The sequence below is a fragment of the Artibeus jamaicensis genome, unplaced genomic scaffold (assembly GCF_021234435.1).
Source record: "Artibeus jamaicensis isolate MK-2021 breed Jamaican fruit bat unplaced genomic scaffold, CSHL_Jam_final scaffold_1019, whole genome shotgun sequence".
Classification (NCBI taxonomy): domain Eukaryota; kingdom Metazoa; phylum Chordata; class Mammalia; order Chiroptera; family Phyllostomidae; genus Artibeus; species Artibeus jamaicensis.
Genome location: NW_026522025.1, coordinates 27,581,894 through 27,598,959, shown reverse-complemented (window position 1 = coordinate 27,598,959; position 17,066 = coordinate 27,581,894). Strand labels below are relative to the sequence as shown.

General features: G+C 33.6%; 1 protein-coding gene across 1 annotated transcript in view; it reads right to left on the bottom strand.

Moving 5' to 3' along the window:
- Positions 1-12,840, bottom strand: part of ADGRL2 (adhesion G protein-coupled receptor L2) — a 214,258-nt gene extending 201,418 nt beyond the window's left edge. The window contains exon 1 of the mRNA XM_053655401.1: positions 12,823-12,840. The gene's annotated coding sequence lies outside the window, so the exon portion shown is untranslated. The remainder of the gene's footprint in view (positions 1-12,822) is intronic.
- Between the last annotated feature and the right edge of the window lie 4,226 nt (positions 12,841-17,066).

The window sequence follows — 17,066 nt, the reverse complement described above, 5'->3', positions numbered from 1 at the left end:
TATGCACCTGCTGCTGATACAAATGGCCACCTGCATCCAGATGGAATCCACTTTGCTATTCTTGGCTAAATGCACTGGGAAATGGCAGGTGTTCATGTAACAGCTTCCTGACCAACTACAACCAACCTGAAATGCTGTGAGTCCTGTGGTAAGTGGGGAAATTGTGACAAAGAAAGGCTGACTTTCTTAAGATGCTTAATGGCAAATGGGGTATTAGAAGATGTACCTTTGAGACTCTAACGCTCACATACCTTGTTTGAACTTTCTTTGGGCTAAAAAAAACCCTTTTCCTCTGAAAACAGTCATACATTGAACGATCAAACAGAACGATACATTGAAAAGAAACACGTATCTTTATCTGGTCTTATTACAGCAAGGTGAAGGCCACAAGCTCACTGCTCACTACTTTTAGCAGCTCCTAAAGTATGCATACCTTCAGAAAATTCAGTGTTATGCTCTTAAAAGTAGAGTTGGAAAAACATCGACTTACAAAATGCTGCCACCCTCAGACCCATTCCATGTTGTTCACCTTCGTAAATAATTCATTCACCATGCACTATTCATTCACTACTAAGTGCCTGACTCTAGGAATACAAAGATAAACAAATGGCCTCTGCCATCAAGATGTTCCAGTCTGCTTTTCTGATTTCTCATCAGAAAAATGCAGAAAACGAATAAATAAAATCCAAACAACCACTGATACTGAGACTTTTTGTAGCAATTCTCACAGCTGTTGGAGACAGGAATGTTTTGCCCTTAAACAGATAAAACTAAAATTAGAGGAGGGATGCCCTGTTTCCCTTGAGTGACAGAATACAGGAAGATTACCATCCTGGTCTCTCTTCTGTGGGATGCACCCTGCAGTTTGCTTAAATCTTTAACAAAGTAAGCACATTTTACTACAGCTTTAAATTTAAAATGCAAATCACTTAAACAAGAAGGGGGAAAAGCCCAGAGAAACCTACAAATTGTTTAAATCCTTATCATAATAATACCACCTTACACAACCACTATTCTTACACAACTATTATCTCTTTCCTTCTCACAACTTCAGGAGGAATTGAAGGGGAGATAATATTTTCTTTGTTTATTTTATTTTACATTTTACTGTTCTATTACAGTTGTCCCAATTTCACCCTTGCCCCCATTGCTCTCCACTGCCCTGCCCACCTCCCTCCCACAGTCAGTCCCCACCCTGCCGTCTATGTGCATGGGTCATTAATACATATTCCTTGTCTAGACCCTTCCAAAAGGGGAGGTAATGGTATTTGGATTTCACAGAAGAGGAAAGTAAGTCTCTGGGCTAATCATGGAAGGGGAGAAATTTACTGCTATGAAGGAAAAAAAGAGACTTTTCTTGCAGTCGCTATCCCTAACTAGTTGTGATACTTTGGGTGAGTCCCCTGACCTGCTTAGGCCACAGTGTGCTCATTAGTAGAAGTTGAGGGTTCAGATCTTTGGTCCTCAAATTAAGGGCCCATTATTTTTTATGTTATCTAGCTTTAAGCTAGTATATGGCTTCCTCAGGACTAGAATCCACCTGCTATTTTATAGCTTTGTGGGATTTCATGCGGCTTGTTAATAGTAAGCTGTAGAGAAGTTTACTGGTTTCCTGGGCATAGAGTTTGGTCATACAAACAATTTAATTTTGAATCCAATCTATTTTAAGTTATAATTAGGCCATGCCAATAAAAAGGTAGGTAACTACTCCTTGCTGGTTAGAAGTTATGAACCTACATGTAAATATAAGTACCTGAGGGTAGAGGAACAATGGAAACGATTCTAGATGAACCTATGTTGAAAGATGACAGAAAAATGTTAGCACCACGTGACTGCATTATCAAGTTCCTGACAGAAGGATGCTTTTCCAGTAGAGACCACGAAATTGTCAGAGCAGCAACATAGTGTTAGGGATTTTAGTTTCGAAGTATCTGCAGAAACTTTCATTTTTCAAAAGCAAAACACTGACAATCTCTTGACTGGCCGTGCTGATAATTTTATTTCCCAGAAGGCAGAGTAAGCAGTCAGGGGAACTCCTACTCTGGACCCAATTCTGACAGAAACCAGCAGGTAAAATGGAAATGATCAGAACCTTGGGGAAAAGAAACCATGCACTCTTAGTTTGATTTAAGCAGTGTTCTGCCTATGCAAACACAAATGATTCTCATGAGCAAGAAAATGGGGAGGAAACTAAAGGTACCAGTGTGCTGCAGAGGGACCTACCAACAGGCTGTGAATTTAACACAGCATGTGCAAAAGACAGCAGAGGGGGACACGGAATCAAGCACAAATATATGAAGGCAGCATAACCTTACAAAAATAACATCAACAGGACTAAAGCACTAGCTGGAGCTTGTGAAAAATGCTAAAGAGAACCAAAAATGATTTCCTTAGCCGGAAAAGAGGAAAACGATCAATACAGGAATAGGTGGTGTATTTTTTAAAGTAGAAAACATGAAATTCATTCATGAAAAAGAGAAAGCAAAGTGTCTTTACTCCTTTATGTTTCTTCTCTGTTGGTTCATTAATAATCTCTGCTCACATCATCCCTTCAAAGAGGACCCCAACCATCCTTTCCAAAATAATTCTCTCTGACATTTTCTAACCCTTAACCTTTTCATTCTTCAAATCACTGACTACCATTATATTATATAACTAAGTTCTAAGTTTTTCTTTCTCCTCTATTGGGATATAAGCTTTATGAGTGCAGGAAGTTTGATTTGTTTGGTAGTGTATCTCTAGGCCTTGTATAGAAAGCACTATTCGATGAATATTCGTTGAATGAATAAATAAATTCAAGATGATTGGGCATTGGTTAAAAATTGAAAGCCAAAATGGGTAAAGGAATTATAATATAGGTAACTTACTTAGAACCCAGTAGGTGTTATTCGCTAAGTACTTATATTGCATTCACTCAGTTAATTATCATAGCAACCCTATAAAAGCATGCGTTATTTTCTGGTTAAATCTTTTGTCCCAAATCATACAACTTTAGAAGTGTAGAGCTAGAATTTTAACCAAGTCAGGTCCATAGTCTGAGCACTTTTCCTATATGCTAAACTGGGAGAGCTTGATTGTTCTAGCTAAAAATATATCGCTTGACCTCTGTGAATTATTATCAGAAACTATCTAAGAGTATGAAGTAGTCTGATTACCTTTGAGAAATGAAGGAGGCGGGATATGAGAAGAAAATAGAAGAGTTAACAACATGGCAGAGGCTGCAGAATCAGATCCTTGACACTGATGTTGCTTGGGGAATAGCCTAGATTATACTGGGTCCTGTGCAAATAATTCCTCTTTTTAAATAAAAACTCTATTACAAAATCATAAGCATGTAGTTCTGTAGCATAATAATACCATACTCAAGTACACCACATGACATTTTAGGTGATGTGTTCAAATTAAAACTATAAATTATTATACCCATATTATTACGCTATGAACCACAGTCAAGCAGGCATCACTGCTGCTAGACCCTGTATTTATAAAACACTTTTCTTCAGATCCTTGTAGGCCATATAGAGAAATACAGGTTTAGGGATAGTCCTAGTATATATTTTCACAGCTGGTTGAATGATTGCACCCAGTGACAATTGTAATGATTCTGTGTGAGGCCCAAGGAAGGTTTATCAAGTGGTATATCACATGCCTTTGTCCTTGGCCCTCTGTGATGTGAACATCTTTAACAATGACTGAGATATAGCTATAAGAAGACATGGCTATCAAAAATTGGTTACATGCAACAGGGGAAGAGAGTAAATAAATACTTTGGATTATAAGATCAGGATTTAAAAGCTCTGAGCAACTGAAACATGAGAAAAATCTAACAGTGTATGATTTGGTTAACATCCTTGTGAGGTCTTGCCTTGAGACCAAACACCAACTGCTTAAATTTGATTTGAGGAATATGTGACTTAGCAAAGTACTCATGAAATTTTTTAAAAGGTAGCTTTACTTGGCAGTGAACCAATGCTATTACATAGTTATAAGAAGGAGGAGAAGATGGAGAGGAGGAAGAAGAGGAGGAGAAGCACAAGAAGAAAAGCATAAGAAGACAGAAAGTGGAAGCAGATTCAGCAACAGGAGAAGGAGAAGATGAGGAAGGGAGAAGGAGCAAGAGGGAGAAGGAGAGGAAGGGGGAGGGGAGAGCAAGAGAGGAAGCAGAAAAAGAAAAAATAGTTTAGCCTGCCTTAATAAGTTTAGGATTGTATAGAGTAATAGAGGGCGTAATCTGACTTTATTTTATGTTTGGATTACCATGTTCAGTTCTGAAAGCAAAATTTTGAGGAAGATGTGAATGGAAAGATTGCAAAATGTTCAGTATTGACCAGTCTGCATGGAAAGGGAACTTGAAACTATCTCATATGAGAAAAAGCTGAAAGAATTGAGGAACTTGAACCTGAAAGTTATTGTATTGATATATTAGAATAGTTGTTGTATTTGGTATATTAGAATAATACAAACACAATAATTTTAATTACTGTTCTATATTTACTATTTGTTAGCAAGGTGTTAAACATTTTACATTAATTAATGCTAGCCACAACTGCAATAAGTGTGTTGTAGCTACACATTAGAAAATTGAGGCTGAAAGAGATTAAGAATCATCTCCAAGGCAATGAAAGCTGGCAAGTGATAATGCTTGACTTCAAACTCAGGTCTGTTTGTCTTCAGTACCTGCCCTCATATCCTCTATAGTAGATTTCCCTCGACTGGAAGGAAACAAATTATGTTATTTCTGTGTTAATGGCTTACAGTTGTGATGATAAATTATGTAAAATAATAGTGAATCAAAACTATTTAAACTAAAAAGTCTAGAAATAAATATATAAAGTTTTTAAGTGGTTGCCTTGAGTACTGGGAATATGGCTATTTTCTTCTTTTACTTACTTCTTCAATTTTTGAAATCTTCCTTACTAAGACTTAATAAAAGTCTCATCTATATTTTTAATAAAAAACTATGTGCTGGAAGGATCGGCTTTATTGCAAATGACCAAAAAAAGCTGAAATAAGATGCTGCAAGGTACAATGAGGCATATTTCCATTTAAAAACAGAACCACTTACAGTCAGAATTTTTCAAATATACAATATTTTGATAGAAGAAATAGTGGGTTTGCTGTTCCTGGAGGTGCTGAGTTTGGAAACACTAACATTTTTTTGTTCTACATGGTTAAAATTGTAATCTGAAGACTCCACAGTGTTAGAAATATAAGCCAGGAAATGATAACCCAAGGACTAGGTGATTAGTTAGTATATTACTTCAAACTAAGCCCTTTCGGTCTGCTCATGGGGACTTATTTTATAAGCACTTTTAGTAGAATATTTGTATAATTAATCCACAAATGTATACATTTAGAATGGGCAACGGAGACCATGGATAATATTTAGTGTTTGTAACAGCCTTTTTATAAAGTATGCATGGGTAGCAAAGACTGTACTGAAAGAGGTCATACTAATCTGTTTATTCCAGTTTCAGGGTCCTCCTGGCAGTTACATCTGAGCACAGAGTAAGTGGTCCCTCCAGGAAGAGTCATTTGGGCAAGATCTCTGCTTTCACACTCTACCTCTGTTCCTCCCTCCCAGGCCTGTGGAAGCAACCCACTTTTTTTTAAACTGGGAGTTCTATTGACTAACCTGAACTGCAAAAAAAAATCAGGAATCGTATCATCATTTAATCTTCCTATATTATATAATGCTTGAATCTATAGACACACAGCACATATTTATTGAATCCATCAGTTTGGCAAGTTTTCCTTTCCTTACCTAAGTATGGTCAGAAAGAGTGCCTTTGATTTTAAGTATGAACTAACAGCAGAGTTTATCTCTAAGGACTGCCGTTATTTAGTATTTTTTAGAGTTATTTTTTCTATCTGTGAGTAAATACAAAGACCCATTGCTTCAGCCTTGAAGCCTTTTGTATTTAAAGCAAGAAGAGCAAGATGATTTTTCTTTTCAGCATAGAAAGGTGTCAATTTTTGCTAAATGATAAGTACATAAATTGCCTTTATGGTACTTTTGTATTTTCTCAGAAGACAGACATATTGTAACATAAAATAGATATAGACCTTCAACAAGAAAATTCTTGAAATGCATTGTTACTGTAAAAAGAATCATCATTTTACTTCAAAAGAGTGTAATGGGATTTATTATTCTTTGAGCACTGCGGTAATGGAAGGCAGAGTAACAAAGAGTGGACAAACGGCTGAAGTAAGAAGTTCTGGTTAAACTGTCATGTGATTGTCAATAAAAAGATGGCCAAATAAAAGTAACAGATATCCATTATTCATAAGATCAACTGAGGAACATATTAAAAATACCAGTTTCTAGCCCTTATGCCTGTAGATTTTTATCCAACAGACATTGCCTGGGACCTAAAAATCTGTAATTTAAAAAATGCCAACGAAAGTTCTGATGCACAGCCAGGTATAGGAATCATGGACTATATTCTGGGGATAAGAAGAGACTACAGAGCAGAGCTTCTTGTCAACAATTTCATGATCGAGTGGCATGACTATGAATACCTGATTTAGAAGGATGAAAACTGACCGTTACTAATCTGTTTCAAGCGAGAAAAGCAAAGCCTAAACTGAGGTAATAATAGTGGGAACAGAGAGGAAAGCAGTCTAGTTGAAAGGCATTTTATGACTAGACTTGATGGACAGGGTTATTTCCTCTGAAAATTCTCTATCTGGTTTATAGATAGTGGTCTTTACCCAGCATCTTTACATGGTCTTCTTCTGTGTGTATCTGTTCTAATCTCTTCTCTTTCTTCTTTTAATTTAAAAAAATTTTTCCATTATAGTTCATATTCAGTATTATTTTGTATTAGTTTCAAGTTTTCCTAATCTCTTCTTGTAAGGACCGGAGTCATATTGGATTAGGGCTCACCCCAATGACCTCATTTAACCTTAATAACTTCTTTGTAGACTAACTGCAACTAGTCATATTCTGAGGTCTGGGGCTTTGGACTTCAAGACATGTATTTTGGGGGGACACAACTCAGCCTGTGACATCTAACTATAAAATAAATTAAAATGGACCAGCCAGATCCTTAATATAGAATAAAATGCTCCATAATTGTTATGTTCTTCCCTTGAATTGCAGTCTCTTCCTCTTTTGTTAAGGTTATACAAAATCTTAAGTAGAAAGCCGCTGGAAAATATTATTCCATCCAGAACTACTTCTTGTAAGAATAACAGAAGTTAATTGTCTAAATACCGTTAGTTCTAAACCTTGTCATAAGAAATGATCTGAGGTAATCCATCTTACTTTGACCTGTCTCAGGAATAAATAAATCAGGAGGCGGAGGTAGATTGTGGTCAAGGCAGGGCTTCAAAGAAGTCACCCAGAGACTCTTTCCAATCCCCCTCCACTGTGATGAAAAAGGTATTAAAGTTATTATTCATCCAATGCCTTCTATAATTATCAGCATGCAGGGAAACCATCTCAAAATTGAATTTTCTTTACAAAAGTGTACTTATCAAGACTGTTTTGGTTGCAGGTTACAGAAACAACTAAATAAGCACGGGCAATTTACTGGTTCATGGACCCCCTAGAAAGTTTAATAACTAGAATTAAGTCTCAAAATCAGCCTTCCTTGGGATCCATCAACCAATGTATTCTCACTTTGCCTGAGATTGTGTTCCATAATACCAGCTTTAAAGATTTTATTTACTTTTAGAGAGAGGGGAATGGAGGGAGAAAAAACAGAGAGAAACACTGATGAGCGCGAGAGAAACATCAATCTATTGTCTCTGGTGTGCCCCCAACTGGGGACATGGCCTGCCACCCAGGAACCTGCCTTGATTGGGAATGGAACAGGTGACCTTTAAGTTCACAGGCCAGAGCTCAATCTGCTGAGCCATAGGAGCCAGGACCATAATTCCAGTTTTAAAATGACCAGGACAGATTATGATAGAAACTATATAGGAGTTTTTATTTCACATTCACAAAATGGATAAAAAGTACTTAAAGTATCTGACAATATTAAGTGCTAACAAGAATGCAGCACTATTGGAAAATGTATCTATACACTCCTGGTAAGGGTGTAAAATTGATGCTCTGTGCAACAGTTAAGAATTACCTAATAAACTAGAGCAGTTTCTCAACATTGCATGATTGACATTTTAGTTCAGATAATTCTTTGTTGTGGGCACTATCCTGTGTCTTATAGGATATTTAGAGCCTCCCTGGCCTCTGCTTACAAGAAACCAGTAGCATTCCCCAAGTTATGAAACCAAAAATGTTTCCACATAGAGACAGGTATTCTGTGGGAGCAAAATCATTCTGGATTAAAAGCCGCTTGCCCTAGAGAAATTTGTATACATATCCACGTATACACCTTTAAAATGTTCATAGCAGCATGATGTGTGACAGTCTGTGTAGTGTGTAAAATCCTAAAACAAAAACACTGGAAGCAAACCAAGTATCCATCAGTATTGAAGAACACAAATTATATTATAGAACGGAATATGATAAAACAGTATAAACTAATGAGTTATATTTATGTGCTGCAAATGGTTGAAACTTAGGAACTTCATTTTGAACAGAAAAGTGCCAACTGCTTTAAAAGCGGGGCTTTATATTTTATTTTATTTTATTTTATTTTATTTTATTTTATTTTATTTTATTTTATTTTATTTTATTTTATTTTAATGAGATAATCTAGTGTCAGTAATCAGTGCATGGAGTGAACTCCCTCTTGTAAAAAGCCCATCAATTGTTTTTTGCTAATTAAAATGAATATTATTCTTGTGAAATGAACCAAAAAGTTTGTTTGAAATGAGAAATCCCAAAAGAGATCTATAATCTTCAAGAACAAGTGCATGCAATTTTAATTGAAGGAAAAGGAGAGCATTGTTTTTTATCTTTGCTTTTTTCAAAACCTTAAAAGTAATCAATTCATTGGGCAATTAATTATGCTTCAATATTATTATCATCTGACCTAAAAATTGGCATTAGATATATTGGAAAATATTGTGGAATTTTAAAAGGTAAATGGCTAAATGACTGTAGGCTACAGTTAACTCCAATATGGAATTTTTGTCATCAATGAAATCAATAAACACATTTTCATTAATGTTTTCAGAATTATAGTATGTTTTGTTGTTGATTGACTAGATACTGTGACTGTTCACAGAAATATGCTTTCAGTCCTTGCATTTAATAAAATGCAGCCAGGATTGGGAATGAGAGGAAAGAGCTACTTTGTTGAAATGCAGATTAATTACATTGAGAAATTAGCTCTATTTAAGTAGTTGGCATTTATTACCAATCTATTTTAAAAACTTGGTAATGCTGAAAACTTACTCTGTTTTAAAGTTCAGCTTTAACAGATACATGCCAACAAAATGTGTATCTACATTTCAATTCAGTTTACTTAGTAATTCAGAACTTAGGCTGTGAGCTAAAATTTGCACATTTACAAATAAAAATAAAAAATTTTGAATAAGCAGATATTTTATTTATCCAATAATTTGTTATATTGACCTTGCTCTTGGTTATGGAGAGGAGGTTCATTTTGTTTATTTGTTTAAAAAATGTCACAATATGTTACTTGTACTAAAGATGCTATAGAGTGGATACAAAAAATAAAATTATGAATTTTGATTATCCTATGGGTCAGATTAGCATCTTGGCAACATAAAATTATTAAAAATCTACATTTCCATACACAAATGCATGTAGGAATTTGGCTCCCCACTCTTTCTAAAAGACTAATGCTAGATTTTCTCTCACACATGATGTACGGTGTTACCTCACTCACATCAGAGTGAGAAAACCCAGGTTAAATTTTAGGGTACATTTTAAAAATAAAAATATGAAAAGAATAATATCAAACCACAAAATGCATAATTCTCTTTTACACAATATAATTTGGATGAGACTTTCAATATAAGTGAAATTTGCAAATGAATGAAATTTCCCCTTTCATTCATTAAAACCTTTTTATCCTAACAACTCCAAATCTTATAGTAATGAATCATTATCTTATTATCTATGTAGTACATTTAATGATATATCATTTTATTGCAAAATTCCAGGGCTAGAAAAAAATTTAGATTTTATCAAAAATCTTCCAGTATAACTCTGATTTAACATTTCAGGAATTATAAACAAAGTACATGAAATACCTTACTCAGAATCATACAACTGGTCTCCGGTCCCTCAATATTTTGCTTCTGGGGAATAGGTGCAAACAGACTCTAACTTTTCAACGCATTCCCTCTCTTGTGCCTCTAAGCTTCTGTAGTATCCCTTTTAGTTGATGAGCTAGATAATCAGACAACCAAGTAGTCCTGGAAGTGAGGGTTTGGGAAGCGATACTGTGAATTGTATGAGACACTCCACTTTTATCATAACAGTACACATTCTCTCATTTGTGTTCAGTACTATCAGATATAGAAAGGTGCTTATTAGAGCAGTTTCTGTCCCTGACCCTGGTTTCTTCTAAAGTTGTCAGCTTGTTCCAGATAAAGTTGCTGGGCCCATGAGATATAAATACAATTTATACTTTTATGGTAAATTATCACCCTATAATTCATTACTCTTGAGAAGAAATCTTTTGTAAAAAAATTTTAAAGATTTTATGTATTTGTTTTTTAGAGAGAGGGGAAGGGAAGGAGAAACAGAGAGAAATATCAATGTGTGGTTACCTCTTGCATGCCCTGTACTAGGGACTTGGCTTGCAACCCAGGCATGCGCCCTGACATGGAATCCAACTGGCAACCCTTTGGTTCTCAGTCTGCACTCACTCCACTGAGCTATACTAGCCAGGGCTGGAGAGGAAATCTTTAAACTCAGAAATATTCTATTAGTTGCACTATTTATATATACTATCAACTTTTTGTTTTATTAATATTATCTAATAACTTGTTAACATTATTTTAAGCTAAAAGCAATTATTGTGCTAACATTTCTTTATACTTAACTAGTTGCCAATTGTTTTTTCATTTCTTTTGAAGTTGAATCTTAAAATAATTCTGAACATTACAGTTACAGAGATAACAATTGGTTATAGATGAGTAAATAATACAGTAGAATTTAGATTAAAGTTTTCAGTTATTATTAAGTAGATTAATCTACTAATTTAAAGTGTGGGTTTATTTTTAAAGTTTTACTTTCATGTTTTTGGCTATTTGTAGCTAGACCTTTTTGTTCTTCTGAAAAAACGTCATAAAATAACAAAGTTACAGATCTTTTTATTTTCGTTTTTAAAATTTTTTTCACATGTATGCCTGAAAACTCTGCAGTATTTTTGTAGAAGAGCAACATTAATTAAAATGATAACTTTAGCTTCACTTTAAATCTTTCCTTTTTTAATTCAATTAAGTTTTATTTTATATCATTAGTTTCTTCTGGGATTAGCATTTTTAAAAAAGTGTATAAGGTCATTTTGATTATGAAATTGGTTCAAGCAGCTATTTCCCAAATTTTGCTGATACTCACATGTTGCCATGTGTAACACGCACTATTTGTCCAAATTTTTGAGGGAAGAATAAAGATGCACATCATACTTGGGTAGTCCCTGAAATACTTTGTGTCTATTCTTGGGTTTTGTAATTGTTTGTTATATAAAATTTCTTGTACCATACTATGTTCGAAAAATAAATGCTAAAATTCATTTAGAATACAAAAAATAAAGATCTAAATATAAATAAATAAATAATTAAAATGAGATTTTTTTTTCCTAAAAGTTTGAGCCAAAAACAAGAATGCACATTATACTTGGCAAAATATAGTACGTAGTCCATTAATAATAAATATATTGTTCCAAATAGCCTATTACTCAAAAAATGCTTTTGTTTCAGTTCAAAGACTAATATATACTTAGTATAGGAAATTCAGAGGGAATAAGGAATTAATACTATTAAACTACCCATATTCCTACTGTTTTGTGTGTTTCTGTGGATCTTCTTTCTAACCCTGCAATATGATTCCAATACTCCCTCCCCTCAATACACAAGCACATATATAAATAACATTGTAATATCTATATTTGATGCCCTGCTTTTTCACTGAACATAGCACTTTTGAGGATTGGATTATTTCAAAGTGACTTATTTTCCTACAGTGAGAAATTCCTTTTTTATATATAGAATATTTCTTAAGAACTGGTGGCAGGGATGGGGGGGATTTCATGGAGTCCTTACTGAGCAGTATCATTTCGCATTGACTTTTTCCAGTCAATAAGATTCATTTTTATTGTTATTTGAATTGTAAATACATGATGGTTAAAAACTAAAATTAAATATTACCTTTGTAAGCCATAAAGCAGAAAGGCAACAAAACTGTGTGTTTACACAAAATCGTACAGTAGCTAATTTGCTTAGAAGTTGTGATATATGTTCTTAAGCTCACATATGCTGAGAAGCCCTGGTCAAATATAAATTACAATCAGCTTTTATGTAACAGTAAAAATTCCAAAAGATTCTTATTCACTCACTCACTCTCAATATGTATCACAAACATGGTTTTTCTTTCCACTCATAGAATGTAAACTGCTTTTATTTCTATATCTTGTGTATATTTTGAAATAAATTATCCCAGACAATAAAATGTTGAGTATATTATGTTCAACTGCAACCCACCAGAAAAAGCAAAGACTTATATTCCCTCTGAAGAGCCTCTGCCATACTTGGTGAGAATTTTGAATTATAGAATTTGAATGCAATGTCTGTTTATTTTAAGAGTATAGCCACCTTATAATTATCAGGTCACTCAACACATTTAACAGTGATATTCCACTTCTATTATAACAATTCACTTCTTTTCTCATTTGTGTTCAGTACTATCAAATCTAGAAAGAGCTCTTTACTTACCATTCTGGAAAGGATGAAATTTATCATTGTGCCATAAATACCCTGGAAAGCAAGGAAAATATTATTTATTATACCTCCATCCACAGGGATTCTAACTGCCAAATGTAATGCATCAGCAGCAAAACAAAAATGAAGTAAATCTATTGCAGAAAACACAAATTACTGTTCTAAGAAGATATGAATGTGTATTATGTGACTTTGGACAGGGCTACTTTAGAATTAAGCTATTTTTGTGATAACTACTTTCAAAGTCAAGAATAAAACCTTTTATTCTCCATAAAACAAGTATTATAGGATGAAGAAAATATTTTCAATAGCTTTTTTCCCTTCTCCCCTTTAGCTCTGTTGGATTTTATATTGATACACATGGGTATTATGTAAAACTCATTGTAAAGGGAAAATTGAGGGGTGGTCTACTCATTACATCCATTTATATGTACGTTAATTTCATGTTTAGAATCTTGAACTAAAAATCTGGTGCAAAAGCTTAGAAACAAAATTAAGAGTCCAAGCTCCTACTTTTACACAATAAATAAGTGATAAAGAAACATTCGTTTTTCTTATTATTTTCTATTTATTATAAATAAGCTTTTAACTGTATAACATGAGAATTAAAACAAAATTATATTTTGAAATGTATTTGTTATTGACTTTTTAAAATTTTAAATTAGTACATATTTTCAAAACTAATACTATAAAATAAGCTCAATAGTTCTGATATAAAGAAACATGTCAGGATTAAGAAAATATGCTTTTCTTTTATCTTGATAATTAATGATTTTAAATAATTGTCATTATCTGTTTCATTATTTTTAAGTATGATAAACTTATTTTAGGGAAAAATATACTGAGTTCATTTCCCTCTGCCAAAATAAGATAATAGGAAAGAAAATTTAATAGGTAACGTACAGAGAAAAGGAATTTGCCTGAATTTTTCAGTGATGACACTTCATATCCTTCAACATTATTTTAAGGTGAAGTATTTTGAATAAAAATTATAATGTGTTAATGTAATTTGAAATCATTATTTCCAAGAAAAATAATATTTCTGCAAATAAAAACTAGTGAAAATTTCATACTACAAATATTGATGTTCACAAATTTACTGACTTCTTGCTTGAGAATAAACTTAGGATTTGAAGTGTATACTACTTAAGGTTTTTACAAAAAGAATATCTTATTTTGGGGGTATTTTAATCTTGAAACACTTGAACAGTAAATATGGAAGTCTGAAGTTCTGTAATATTTTAGGACTTCTTCCCATGAGCGTAGTTTCTTTTAAGAAAACTATTTTTCATAGTTGATCGTAAACATTAATTTATTTTAAAATGTTGTATTTATTTATTTTTAAATGAAAGGTTCTTAATGGTAAAAAGTTAAACTTAAAAATACTTTATTGGATGTGGTTTCTATTCCTAAATAATACAACATTTGATATTACAGCTCATGTTTATAGTTTCTAAATGGCTAAAAAAATTATGAAAATATTTTTAAGCACCAGCTCCTGAAGAGGGCAGCACGTTCTAGATGTTATCGAATTCCAAGTTCGAACATGACAACTTTGGCTTTAATACACTTTTTTTTAAGAACCAGAGGGAAAAAATGGATATTTTTTTATAGATGTCTGCTCCCATGATACAATAAATCAGCAGAAATTCTAGGCAGCTGCAGACCAAGGTCAAAACTGTATTTGATTATTAAAAGACAACACTCAAGTTAGACACCTAAAGCAAGGTATTTAGAAGGGATACAACAAAATACTAGTAAGAAGACTTTCCATGAGGTATGTGTTTTATCTTAATACTGTAGATAACTTTTTCTATTGGCAGTGTGCTGTTAAAACTATTAAAGGGGTTAGACTTAATTATCTCACTTCTTGCACATTTCATCTCAATCGCTATGGCAACATTCAGTTGCCTCAGCAGCAATGCACACTTTAATCAGATATTTCCTCCTCATTTCTTTATGAGCCAAAACTGTGTAGTCAAATTTACAGCTAAGTCCTGATGTATATGATAAAGCTTCCTGCGATTTAATGGGCAACTTGCCTCCACCCACACATACAAATATTTTCAGAGAGGCTTGTATTTATTGGACAAGTATTAGACTTGATAAGAATATGTATTTGGACTTTCCTACTTCATTTTTTTTCTTTTGCTATTCCTGCCACCTTTCCTCTATCAGAGGTTTTTTTTTTGCCAATGCAAACACACCCCAACAAATCACAACTATGGGTCATCTGACCTCAACAGGCAAGCCAACAAGTAAAGGAAGAAGCAATCTCCAACATTCAAAACCAACCCTCAACAAGCCTACTGAATTATTTACCTTTTGTCTGAATACACATCAAAGAGGCTTTTTTTATTGACAGCAGCAAGAGAGAAGGATAATAAATGAATACAGGGCAAAACCTGATATAGGAGGGTGACTATAGCATATTAAACTTAAATGGAGAGCCAGGTATGAAGATAATTTGGTCAAGCCTCAGTAATACCATTTTAATGAGAGATAAAGTCATGATGGATTAAATTGTTAATGTCATTTGGGTGAATATTAGCCATCTCCATTGTTGGACAAATGATCATGCTAGCATTTTTCAAAAGACTAGGGGAAATTATGTGGGTATATACAAAATATTTAAAGTGTCTTTGAGTCTGATTTTAAGTGTTCAAAATTATGTTTTCAAAAATGTTTGGAATTTTGTAAATAGTAGCTATATTTTAATTGATCCTATGTAATAAAAAAATTTAAACCATAATTAAGAAGCAGTCATTTGAAGTCTTCCTAACAATTTCTGTGCCTACTAAAATATGTTTTTAGATAGTAAACATTTTATGCTCAAGTGCGTAGTTCTCTGGTGAAAAATTTTACACCAGTGCCTAACTGTAATATTTAGCATATTTTTTCAATCACCATTTGGTAGTGTCTAATAAAGTTTTCATTAATGTAGGCATCTTAAAAGATGCTTTCTATAGTTGAGTCTACCAGTATGATGTTTTAATAAGGAATTTCTAGGTTGCAGCTTATGTATCACAGATGACTAAATAGGGCATTCAGTCAAAATTGAACCAAACATAAATTAAAGTAAACATAAAACAGATTATTTAAAATGCAGGTGCTATACAATTTTTTTAAGTTTAATTGAATCAAGGAGTAGCAGATTATGGTCAAAATGTGGTTATTGAAAAGTTAATTTCTCATTCATTATGAAGTTTGAAAGCTATAGAACTTTAGGAGTGTTCTTATATAAAGATGACAGCAGTGTTTTAGAAATCTAAGACAAATGGTAAAAATCCAGAGAAGTGGATTCCAGCTGTGTATGAAGAAAAGCTCTAAACGATCCAAAGTGTGTCAACAATGCCACCAGGTATGAAGCAGCAAGTTCTTTGGCTAGACTTATTCCATGAACTGTTTGCATATGACCTCTTTATTTTCTGCAGCTTGAATTCTGGGGCAAGATTATAGAAAATATAGTAGAACCACTTCACAAATTTAGATCTGAGAGTTAAGATGAGTCACTTCTTAATGAATTTTTCAAGTACTAGTGTTTTGTGTCGGTATGGAAACCTAGCCATGATCTGCAAACAGCATACTCAGCAGCAAGTTTGCAAATCCTACTCAGGAGACTTGTCTAAATGAGAAAACCAAACAGGTCTTGGTGAAGAGTTGTCTAAAACCTCCAAGGAAACATGCAAATTGGTCCTAATTGGCATTCTTTCAAGGGCTCAGTAGATGCCAGGGAATGACTAGAGAAGAAGAATGAGCTCCCCTTTCTGTCTTGACTTAGCTCTTCTACCTAAAAGTGCAGTGCTCTCAGGCAGTGCAGGCACCACTGTGAGACTGGTTCTCAGGAAGAAAGGAAGATTTGGGCACTATCCTTGAACTCTATTTACACTTAAGAAATAGTAATTGCTCAATTAAGTGTTCAGAATTTTTCTTCTGTATCCACAGAAATTAAAAGTTAAAGAAAAAATTGTACATCCTGTGGGAATGCTCCTTTTCAGCAAGATTGTTGAGTAAGATAAAGTTGTAACTAATCTGAAGATTCTATATATATGGGGAAATTGCTGATTCTTGAGTCAGACTAATGTGCCCTTTTTGTGTGACACAAGATTCTATAGAGTTCTAGTTTATGTTATAAATAGTATTTTTACTTTGTTTTTGACATTTTTTTCTGTGATTTCACTCTTTAATCACACTGAAGGAACTAAGGGAAGGTCTTGCATAACATGGAACCTTAATGT